The sequence below is a fragment of the Macrotis lagotis genome, chromosome 6 (genome assembly GCF_037893015.1).
Source record: "Macrotis lagotis isolate mMagLag1 chromosome 6, bilby.v1.9.chrom.fasta, whole genome shotgun sequence".
Classification (NCBI taxonomy): domain Eukaryota; kingdom Metazoa; phylum Chordata; class Mammalia; order Peramelemorphia; family Peramelidae; genus Macrotis; species Macrotis lagotis.
Window position 1 is genome coordinate 82457455 of NC_133663.1, and position 11218 is coordinate 82468672.

Genomic DNA, 11218 nt, shown 5'->3' on the forward strand with positions numbered 1-11218 from the left:
ATGATAATGATAAAAACGTGTCGAATTTTCTGTGATACAGCTAAAGTAATCTTCAGAGAAATTCTTGGTATTTAGCACTTACAAGTTTTCCTCAACTTGTCTTCTTTCTACCTTTCCAGTCTTTGTATACTTTATTCATTTCTATGTCTTCTATAATCTGGCTATATGGAGCTACTTGCTATTCCTTGAATTCTATAATCCATCTCCTAAGTCACTGCTTTTGTACTGGTTATCCCTCAGGCCTGGAATGTTCTTTCTCCTCACATATGGTTTCTTAATCCCCTAGTTTCCATGAAGACCATCTTAATTCCCACCTATAAGAGGCTTTTCCCAGTTCTTCCAGCTGGAAGTGTCTTTTATCCCCTATATTGTATTTCTTCTGTGCTGTATTTTCATCTTGTATGTATTTGGTTATGGCGCCTCTCCTCTTCCTCCCCTCCTTTTGCCCCTTTAGAATATGAATTCCTTGAGAGCAGGGAAGATTTTTTGATCTTTCTTAGTAAACTCACTGCTTAGAACTGTACTTGTCCCATAGTAATTAATGTTTGTTGACTGAATGATTGACTGATTTCCTATTGGAATCAATTAAATTTGATTTGTTTCTGTCAGAGCTCATCCTATGTTTCCTCTCTGTGGATTAGACAGAGTGGGTTAGAGAATGATGGACTGAACCACAGTTGTCAAAAGCTAAACTAGAAGGGACCTGAGAGATGATCTAGGAAAAGCCCTTCATTTTAAAGAATAGGAAAATGATAATAAAAGGGACTCTCCCAAGGTCACATCAAGAGTGAGTTATGAATGTTCAGACAATTAAACAACAAATTCTAAATGGATTTAGCCTTTCAATGAAAATTGAAGAAGTCCCTGGACCTTTCAGTTTCTTCCTTAGCCTCATCTATAATATGAGAATCAACATTTTAACAACACTTACCAAGATCTTTTTTTTTTAGGTTTTTGCAAGGCAAATGGGGTTAAGTGGCTTGCCCAAGGCCACACAGCTAGGTAATTATTAGGTGTCTGAGACCGGATTTGAACCCAGGTACTCCTGACTCCAGGGCCAGTGCTCACCTAGCCGCCCCTCCACTATGCCACCTAGCCACCCCATTACCAAGATCTTATTCAGAAAAAAAAAACAAGAAAGAAATTCTTCATTTGACTTTCATATTGGAAAAATTAAAGTTGCCCAGAAAGACCAGATTAAGTTATATCCTATAACTGGAATTCCCCCATTACTTCAGAAGTGATATTTCCTCTCTAGGGATAACTGTAGGTAAAATTATAAAACAGGAAAAATCTATTTGTCCCAGTTACCCATTCTTTCCACTTTTCAAGCTCCATTCCAAGCTCCAAAGCATTATCTTTTTTCTTCCCTACTAGAACCTAGAAGAGAGAAAATAAAATTTTATTAATTAAATTTTTTTTAAAGATATGATAGTGTCCAGGTAGACAAATCTTAAAGTTAATCTGTCAATGTATTGGTTTCCCAGAGATAATTGGAGTTGGGATCTTTTCTCTCTAATCATGGAGTAAAAGGGTTTGTTTCCTACAAAAGGAATTTTAGGTAATAATCATTGATTTGAGAATTTATTTGGGGAGACTCTTCCCTAAGTTTGTGAAATCAGAATAGATGAGTTCCTGTACTATTTATGGACAAAGTTTCATTGTACCTATCTTTTATGGCTCCTGATCAAAAAATGAGGAAAAGACAGAGATTGTTCCATAAAATTAAGCCCTAAACCCAAGTTATGACACAGAACAGCTTGCCTCAGTGAATCTTAACTTCTCATTCCCTTCAAACTTCGGTCCCAAATTCAGACCTTTTTTTTTCCTTATGGATTCAAATATTAAAGGGGGAGGAAGGAGGAAAGTATTTTTCTATAATTTATGAGTCTTTAAACCAAATGTCTTCAGGTTAATTAAATTGAAAAGTGTCTTCTTTGGGATGTATTATGTCCCTGGAGGTCCGATAAGGTAATAAAACCATGGTGAAAAGTGGAGGCATTATTGCATGCTGCTCTCTCCTCATCAGCAGAGGCTTCCCCATCCAAATGCAGTCAATTATGGGGTGATTCACAACAGTTTTTCTGAGAATTTAATTATCAGCATGGTCTGAGTAGATTCTCTGGCTGTGAAGGGGTGTAATAGTTTGCTATAAAAACTGTATTTGGGTGGGTTGGCCCATTTTTTCCTCCAGATTAAGCAGATCTGGAATATGAATGTGGTTGCTTTATAAAGCAATGGACTACAGGTTGGCTATTTTAAAAAAATCATTGCAGAAACCTCACATCCCAGGCATCCTTCAACCTCCTGTACTTGAAACATTTTAAAGTCGCATCATTTTATTTTCCTATACCTTCTAAATCTCACATATAAGATAAAAATATTGCTTAGATTCTGAGGTCCCTGAAATGATACCAAAGGTCTGAACAACAATCAATGAATGAGAATTTTGGAGGGGACAAGGAGAGTGTGAATTGGATAATAGCAATTAGTCTTCGGAAACAATATAACCCATTTTAAATTTAATGTGAAGTACAGTTATTTTAGGATTCTTGAATACGAAGGCCATTTTAATCATGCAGATCCCATGTCTTATTAAATAGTGGCAGAATATTACTCTTTTTTGTGACCCTGAGTTAGCAAGGACATGCTGGGCAAAGAACCATGGTGTTATATTCTCAATAATAATAATCTATACTTAAAGTTAGCATGATGGCTATTAGCCAGACCTTTCTCTGATTGGAGGAATTTCAGCTCTCCAGCTGGGATAACTGTTTGACTTAGCACTTGCTTTACTGAATGAGAAACATTATAAAATAAACCATATTTCTTATGGGGTGGGGAGGGGAGACTCATAAAATGTGAGTGGTAGAGAAATGCTAAGAAATAGCTAAGTACACAAAGGGGAGGTTGGGGGTTGGAAAGAAAATGAAAAGAATCTGAATTTGACAAAAAAGGACAATAAAATTTCCCAGACTCAGACTTGTATTAGTGTAAGGGATAAAACAGATTTGCTTTGACCCCATCTATTTCCACTAAAAGGAAGGAAAATAGATCGTCTACTTTGATGATTTCCTGGAAAGGGAAATGATCATTAAAACCTCATAAAAATGGAGAGTTAGCATGATTTTAGTCACCCTTCATTTTCATTTGTGTTTGCATTATGTGAGTGAGAGTTTGTGAGTATGTGAGTGCATGTTTGTGTGTGTGTGTGTGTGTGTGTGTGAATCTGAGGACTGCTATGAGGAAATGTGTATGATGTGGTTGGACTTGAAATCAGAAAGACTTGTTTTCAAATTCCACCTCTGATGCTTACCAGCTAGGTGACCCTGGGCAAGTCACTCAACCTCTTTGAGGCTCACTGTCCTCATCTATAAATTAAGGATCATAATAGGATTATAATAATACCTACCTCTCAGGATCATTGTAAAAGTGGAATGACATAATTTATGCAAAGCAAGCACCCAGTCCAGGTTCTCCTCACCTCTCCCCCAGACTTCTACAATGACCTCTTAATTAGTTCTCCTGCCTTTGATCCCTCCACTCAAATCCAACTTCCACTCATCTGCCTCACTGATTTTTCTTAACTGCAAATCTAAGTAGGTCATTCTTTCATTCAATAAACTCCAGTGTTTTCTTATTGTCACTAAGATAAAAATATAAGTTGCTTTATTTGATTTTTAAGTCCTTTAAAAATCCTGGATCCAACTTATTTTCCCAAGCTTATTACACTTTATACCCCTTCCCATATTACACAGTCCAGATGAAATTTCATTTTTTCAAACACAGTACTCAGTCTCCTATGTCCATGCTTTTGTACTAGCTACATGTACCCCATACCTGGAACATTCTCCTCTTAGCTCTGCCTGAAAAAAAAACCTCACTTCCTTCAAGACTCACTACCTGAGATTTTTTCCTTATCCCCTTAACTTCTAGTAACTTCCTTCCTTCCTTCCTTCCTTCCTTCCTTCCTTCCTTCCTTCCTTCCTTCCTTCCTTCCTTCCTTCCTTCTATTTAACTAATTTTTTCTTTAAATTGATCATGTATCTACTCATATTTGTACATCTCCCCACCACCCCAGTAGAATGCAGATTCTTTGAGAGGATGAATTGCTTTAATAATGATTTTAATTAATTAATTGTTTTAATAATAATTTTAATTTATTTTAATCTTATTACCAATTCTAGCACAATTATGACACATAGTAGGTATCTTTACATGTCTTTACAACATAAATGATAATAGCAGTTGACATTCATATAGGTTGACTATATGAATGTCAACTGCTATTATTGTGAGCAAATGTGTTCTTGACCAATGTGTTAGGCTATTACTGAGTTCTCAAGTTAAATACTAAGAATCTTAATCAAATGTTTCTTTTTCTCAAATCTATAGCTCTCTAAGTATGTTTCTTAGGTTCAGACTAGTTAGAAATTTTAACAAGAATATCCATTCTAAGGGTCAAAGATAGCAGCTCTCTCATGAAGTTCTTAGCATTGGGCTACCATGAGAATGGAAATACTGAGTGAGAGGAAATAAATGTTTCCAATGTCAACTTGTGCCATTGAATTCCAGTAAAATTCAGGCACCAATTTGCTCAAGATCAGTGAATTCATCACAATTTCCCTGTGCCTCCCTGGAAAATGGGCTTAACATTTTTTGCTGCAATCTTATTTTATAAAACTGCTGGAAAATGATAAGGTATTGGACTCGATAAAATCAGAAAGATGGTTTAGCACAATAAAAAGAACACTGAAAATGGAGGTAGAGAACTTGAGTTCTAATTTTGGCTCTTCTTATTGCTAACTGCATGACCCTGGGCAAAGCACACTGTCTAGATGGATCACAACTGTCTCATTTATAAAATGAGATAATTGGATTAGATAACCTCTAAGATTTTTTTTCCAGCTCTAATTCTATGATTTTTCTAATCCAAGGATTTTTAGCTTTTTATGTATTATTCATCGCTTTGTAAACTGGTGACGCCTATAGACCTTTTCTTAAAAGAATAGTGTATTAATTAAATTCATAATTGAAGGAAATGCTAATTTCTGGTTAGTGATTAGTGAAAACAAAGATACAATTTTCTCTTGTTCAATTTCCTGGACTCCCTGAAATCTTTCCAGAGACCCCTGGAATTTGTGAACCCTATAGTTGAGGATCCTTGTTTTAGTCTAATGCCATTTAATAAGCATACAATTATTAAATGATATAATGTGGTGAATATTACTTATAGGACAAGGACTCCAAGTATAGAGAGGGTCACCTGTATAGTAAGGTGTGGCATAAAGGGAGGCTGAACATAGATTTCTCTAGCCCCTTCCCCCACCTCCCATCCTTCTTCAAGAGAGACTTTAATTCCTGACAAGAGAGGAAGAAAGAGGTTGTGGGCCAGATGAATAAACAGTCTTCTCTTTAGAGAGAGGGAAATAGATTAAAATTATATCTATCTAATGTTTTGAATATTGTTAGTCTAGAAGATATGATTGGGCTTGATTTATCCTCTCCTTTCTCCCAATGATTATAATAGAAAGGAGAACCCCAAGGTCTATATCCGAGCGTTGATCCTTTTTCTACCAAATACCAGTTCCACAATAAATACATGTAACAAATTACAAAGAATACCTAGTTATTCAAATCTGTAACAAAATGGAAATCAGAGGAAGTATACATAGAAGAATGTATATATCAGACAATAACAAAGTAAAGGAGTTCTCCCACTGAAAGTGATATAATTCAGCTCAAACATGAGAGAGTATACTGGATCTCACCCAAGGGGAAATCCCTTCTGTAGTCCCTAAAGTAGCGAGTTTAGAATAAAGACATGATGGATTCATTGTTTTCTCTTTTGTTTCTTTGCTGAGACTTGTCATCATAGGTTCAAGTTTTTCTCTTCTGTGAATATTTTTGCTACAAAGGCCATAAATTTTAGTCTCATAATACTCATTTCTCTTTTAAAGTACTCAAATTCTATATTTTGGTTTCATGTTCTCCTCAAATTCCAGAGATCCTTTTGTCTCACAAGTGTTAGTTTTTTTTCCTTTGTTTTGCATATATTTTCATAGATGCCTGAACTCATTTATTAGATCTGGAAGCAATATTTTCTTCTGTGTTAATGTTTTCCCCATTGATTTATTTGATTATGTTCAAAATATTTGAGTTTTCTACTTTCTGAGGACTTAGGTAATTTCAGTCTTTCCCCCCCCTTAAATGTTCCCTTATTGCTCATTTTCTGGCTCCTTCCCTGGAGTTTCCCTGGGGACTGGATCTCAAAGCATTTTAGTCTCCTCCCATGCTAGATGACTCACAATTCACCATTATAGGTCTCTTCCCTAAGTGATTTTTGTAGGGACAGAACTGGCCCCAGCTAAATATTGGACTCTTTCCCTCCAGCTTAATGAAGTGAAGCACAGTTCCTTTACTCTCAAACACACACACACACACACACACACACACACACACACACACACATATGTACAGCACAAAGACTATCTCTATTTCTCTGTTACCTGACCCGGCAGTTCAGAGTACTGCTACAGGATGATTTTTGTCATTTGGAATATGAATATCCTAGGCTCTTGGAGGGAAGAGGCAGCTCAGAGATGACCCTTCTTTCTCTCTATTCTTTTGGTCTCCTACAGAACTCTTTTGTAGTACAGAGGGCTGCCAAGATACTACCCACTTCTTTAATCTGGATCCTATATATCTCCTTTTTACTGGAAAGAGGGATGGAGGACTAGGGTCTAGATTTGGTTGCAGTCTTATGGTGAGTCAGAGACTTGTGTAAAATAATACAGCCTCACTGCAAATACTTCATGAGCTCAGAGTCAGCATACTTTTAACCTTTTGGATTCCAGGTATTTAAGACAATGGAAATGACTAAAGTTATTTTATCTTTGATATATAATTTCTGTTTTGGACATACCTGAGATGGGATCTGAGGAAATGTCTACTTCTCCATCTTATTGGTGAGAAGACCTAGAAATCTGGTCTTCTTTCTGCTATGTTACATTGTATCTACCATGAATGGGGTGATCACACATCACCCAAATTTTGGGTCCTAAATCACACTTTCTTGGGGTTAATGGAGACTATTTGCAAATCTGAGTAAATTCAATTCCTCAGTGTCTAGAACACAGAATTCATAACTTGTCCACTCCTCTAAGGGCCCTCCCCCCTCTCCATTAAAAATAATGCTCTTGAGAGATCAGATCCCTTTCTTACCTCTTAATTTGTTCCTCATGATGAAAATTTTTGCATTAACACATCCAAACAAAATAAAATTGAATCATTTCATGAAGAGATTTGAATCTGACACTAGCTGATTTTGTCTTTTCATGTCCTAGTCACTGGTTGGAAACTTCAGGATCCAATTCAATTTTACAAGCATAAAGTAAACAAACAATGCTACTTTAACACAGATAACGACAGAAAAAGAATTCCAATTGTCATCTTCTCTCTGAGTTTTTTTTTTTTTGAGGCAGCACTTGTTGAATCCCTGTTAAAGTAAAGTTTGTAGCAAGCTAGTCCAATTCCTTAGCTTGCTCTGAGTCCTGATTTATTCCTGAATTCGGTATTTTCTTTGTTTTAATATGTCTGGCATCCTTCTTTAAATATGGCCCATACATAAATGTGTTTCATTTCTTTAGGAAATAATTGAATGAATAATAACTTTAGACTAGTCCCACCACTTCCTACTATATCCTGTGATTATGATTGGAGTATGTCTGCAAGCACCTAACTTCTTTTTTTTTTTTTAGGTTTTTGCAAGACAAATGGGGTTAAGTGGCTTGCCCAAGGCCACACAGCTAGGTAATTATTAAATGTCTGAGGCTGAATTTGAACTCAGCTACTCCTGACTCCAGGGCCGGTGCTCTATCCATTGCACCACCTAGCCGCCCCAAGCACCTTACTTCTAATTAGACACTCAGATAAATGAGCATCCTAGGTAACAATAGTTATTAAGATTACACTGAGAGACCCTTTTCATAGTTACATCATAAGATAAAGATGGTGCTTTAGGAGGGGAAAAGTAATGACTTTATGTTAATCTTTTCTGTCATTTATAGATGTCATCTTATTCAGTTTTCTCCATCATTTTACAGATATGGATACTAAGACTCAGAAAGTTTAAGTGATTTGCCCAAATTCACAGAGCTCGTTCACCCCTGAGGCAGGATTCAAACTCAGATGTTCCTGATTATAAATTCAAAACTCTTCTTGGTACCATTGTCCACAAAAACTAAGTACTAACAAAACTTTTGCTCAACATTCTCTGATTAGAAAACCAGTAATACGAAAATATGCATCCTAAATCCCCAAATCATATGTTTTGCCCAGGTTTTCAAACAAATATATAAAAAAAAGTCACACATTGGTGCCTTTCCAACTATTTCATGAGATATTTCTATTTCAATTATAGATCAATATAACCCACAGGAATTGAAATATTGTCCTTACTTGGAACTACAAGCAGACCATTGACTAGGATAGAGAAGATCAGAACTAGATAGAAGTTGCTCCATCCTGTACTTTAACTTTGTACTCACCCATGGGTGTTTGTGTGGAACAATGTTGTGCTATTCACAGGAACAATAATGACACTTGACCCCCATCTTACAAAGTATTTTCCAAAGTACTAAGTGCTATGATTTTGTTAGTATTGTTTTTCAGTCATTCAATTGTATCTGACTCCGCATGACCCCATTTAGGGTTTTCTTGGCAAACATACTGGTATCATTTGCCATTTCCTTTCTCAGCTTATGTTCCAGATAAGGAAACTGAGGTAAACAGGGTGGAGTGATTTGATTAGAATCTTACAGCTAAGTGTCTGTGACCAGATTTGAACTCAGAAAGATGGGTCTTCCTGACTAGATCTAGCACTCCAAGCCCTAGAGCTGTGATTTTAAAGTGCTTTGAGATTTCCAAAGTATTTTTCATAACAGCTAACTTGTATATTAATACTTTAAGATTAATAGAGATATTGTGATATAATGTATACAGAACTGACCTTGGAATGAAGAAGCTGTGGGTTATAGTCTGACTCAAGTTACAAATTCAAATTATAACCCTAGGTCATCAAAATTCTTTCTCAGTGATCTGGAGCCTAGACAGTTCTAAAATGCTTAGTTGTAAGGGAGGCATGCTAATCTGCCTTGATAGAGAAAGTTAAACACAGGCTCTATTCCTATCCTTACCAAAGTTTATTATTTAGATGAATACACACACACACACACACACATAAAGATATGCACATGGAGAAATGCATAGTTGTATGATGTGTGTATATATATATATATATATATATATATATATATATAAACATTCACACAGACATATGTATGTATTTCATGTATTATATATAAAATTTCATTAAATTCTCTTTAACAGTAGCTGGTAGAATCTATTATCATTTTTTTAAAATTGAAGTAGATAATGAGGCTCAAGAAGTAAGAGACTTTCCAACATTTAGTAACTATCTAAGGCTAGATTCAATGCCGGTCTACCTAATTCTAAGACTATTCCTACTAAAAAAGAAATCTTAATCTTAATTTTTATGTTTCTCTTTGGCATTTCTGTGACACCTATAGACAGAATTTCAAAATGTTTTTAAATTGATAAAATAAAATTAATAGGATCTTAAAGAAAAAATAATTATATTTTTAAAAGTTATCAAAATTTATATACATATATATATATATATATATATATATATATATATATATATATATATATATGTATACACATGTTCAAAGACCCTGGATACTATACCATACTGTCTTTTCCTTAGCCAGGGGAGGGTAACTTTTGACCAGTGGATCTGGTGCAGATGGTACTCAAAATTCAAAAAGTTCCCCCGCCCCTGCTTAACCCTTTAAGGTAGAGAAAGTATTATTATGGCTTCCTTTTTACAAACCAGGAAAGACAGAGAGGTAACCATTTGAGAATTCTGATTAAGTAATTTAGGATCCTACAATCATAGGTTTAGAGATGAAAGACATCTCAAAAGCTATACAGGCCTTATTTTTATAGATGAATCTCCAAGATATTAGGTGAGTTGTCCAAGGTCACACAGGCAAGGTATGAGGAAATAGTTGAACCTTATTCTTTGAGTCCAAGCCCAGCAGTCTTTCCAAAACCAAATCACGCAACCTCTCCAAAGTCCAGTCACTTTTCTGCTTGGTATATATATTTTGAATATTTGAAAAGAAAGGAAAAAATGGGTTTTACACAGAAACTGATTCAATAATTACAGGGATAACCAAAAATCTGTGGAAGAAAGGATAATGAAAACACTCTAATTATATAACATGAATGGGCACCCAAAGTGGAAATAACTAAGGCAAGAATTTATCTATAAGCCTGGTGGCAAAATCCTAGCCAGACGCCCCATAGATGACAGTAAGGCAAATTCCCTATAAAAAAAAAAATGTACATTATCTACCATATTGATGAAAACTGATATAGCTATCCATATTTCAGAGGAAGAAAACATCAAATAACTATAGGAAAACAAAAAGATTAGGGTCATGGGGGCATTGGGGTGTCTTATCTACTTGCTTTAGAAAGTTTCTACCTAATTCTATTCATTTTGGAGGCTTATGGATACAGATTGGCCTCCAAATAGCACTGACATTTTTAGGGTTCTCAGAAAGGGACTTGCTCTGTAAAGAGCATTTTCAATGACCTTTTTTTCCCCTGAATCAAGTGATTTCATTAATGTAGCATTTCTGTTGCCCAAGGCTGCCCAGCCACATATGAGTCTACCCAAATGATGCCTCCATAGGATATGGGCATCATTAGCTTCATTTCCCAGATGAAGAGGTGGAGGGGTTAAGTGACTAGCCCCAGGCCACACTTGTCCCATCTTGGCATCGGGTACCAAAAATAGGATTATCATTCAGAGTTCTTGACTCTTTGTATACCATCCAAGGCTTTCCTGGAAAAAATATTAGGTAACATCTGTTATGTTGGGGATTTTGCACTAAGGATAAGAGAAGCTTTCTAGGGTTAGGAGAGTTAAACACTCATTTCAGAGAGGTTCGGTCAACTTGTAGTCACTGATGGCACTGCTATATACTGAAACCTAGTTCATGAGTCAGATGACCCACACTTGGTGGTAGGAGGATTTTCACAGGTTCAACTATCACACAGCATAAATACAAAAGTTAAACCAAGCCACTTATAAATTGAAGATTTACATGTGGTCATGAGAGAG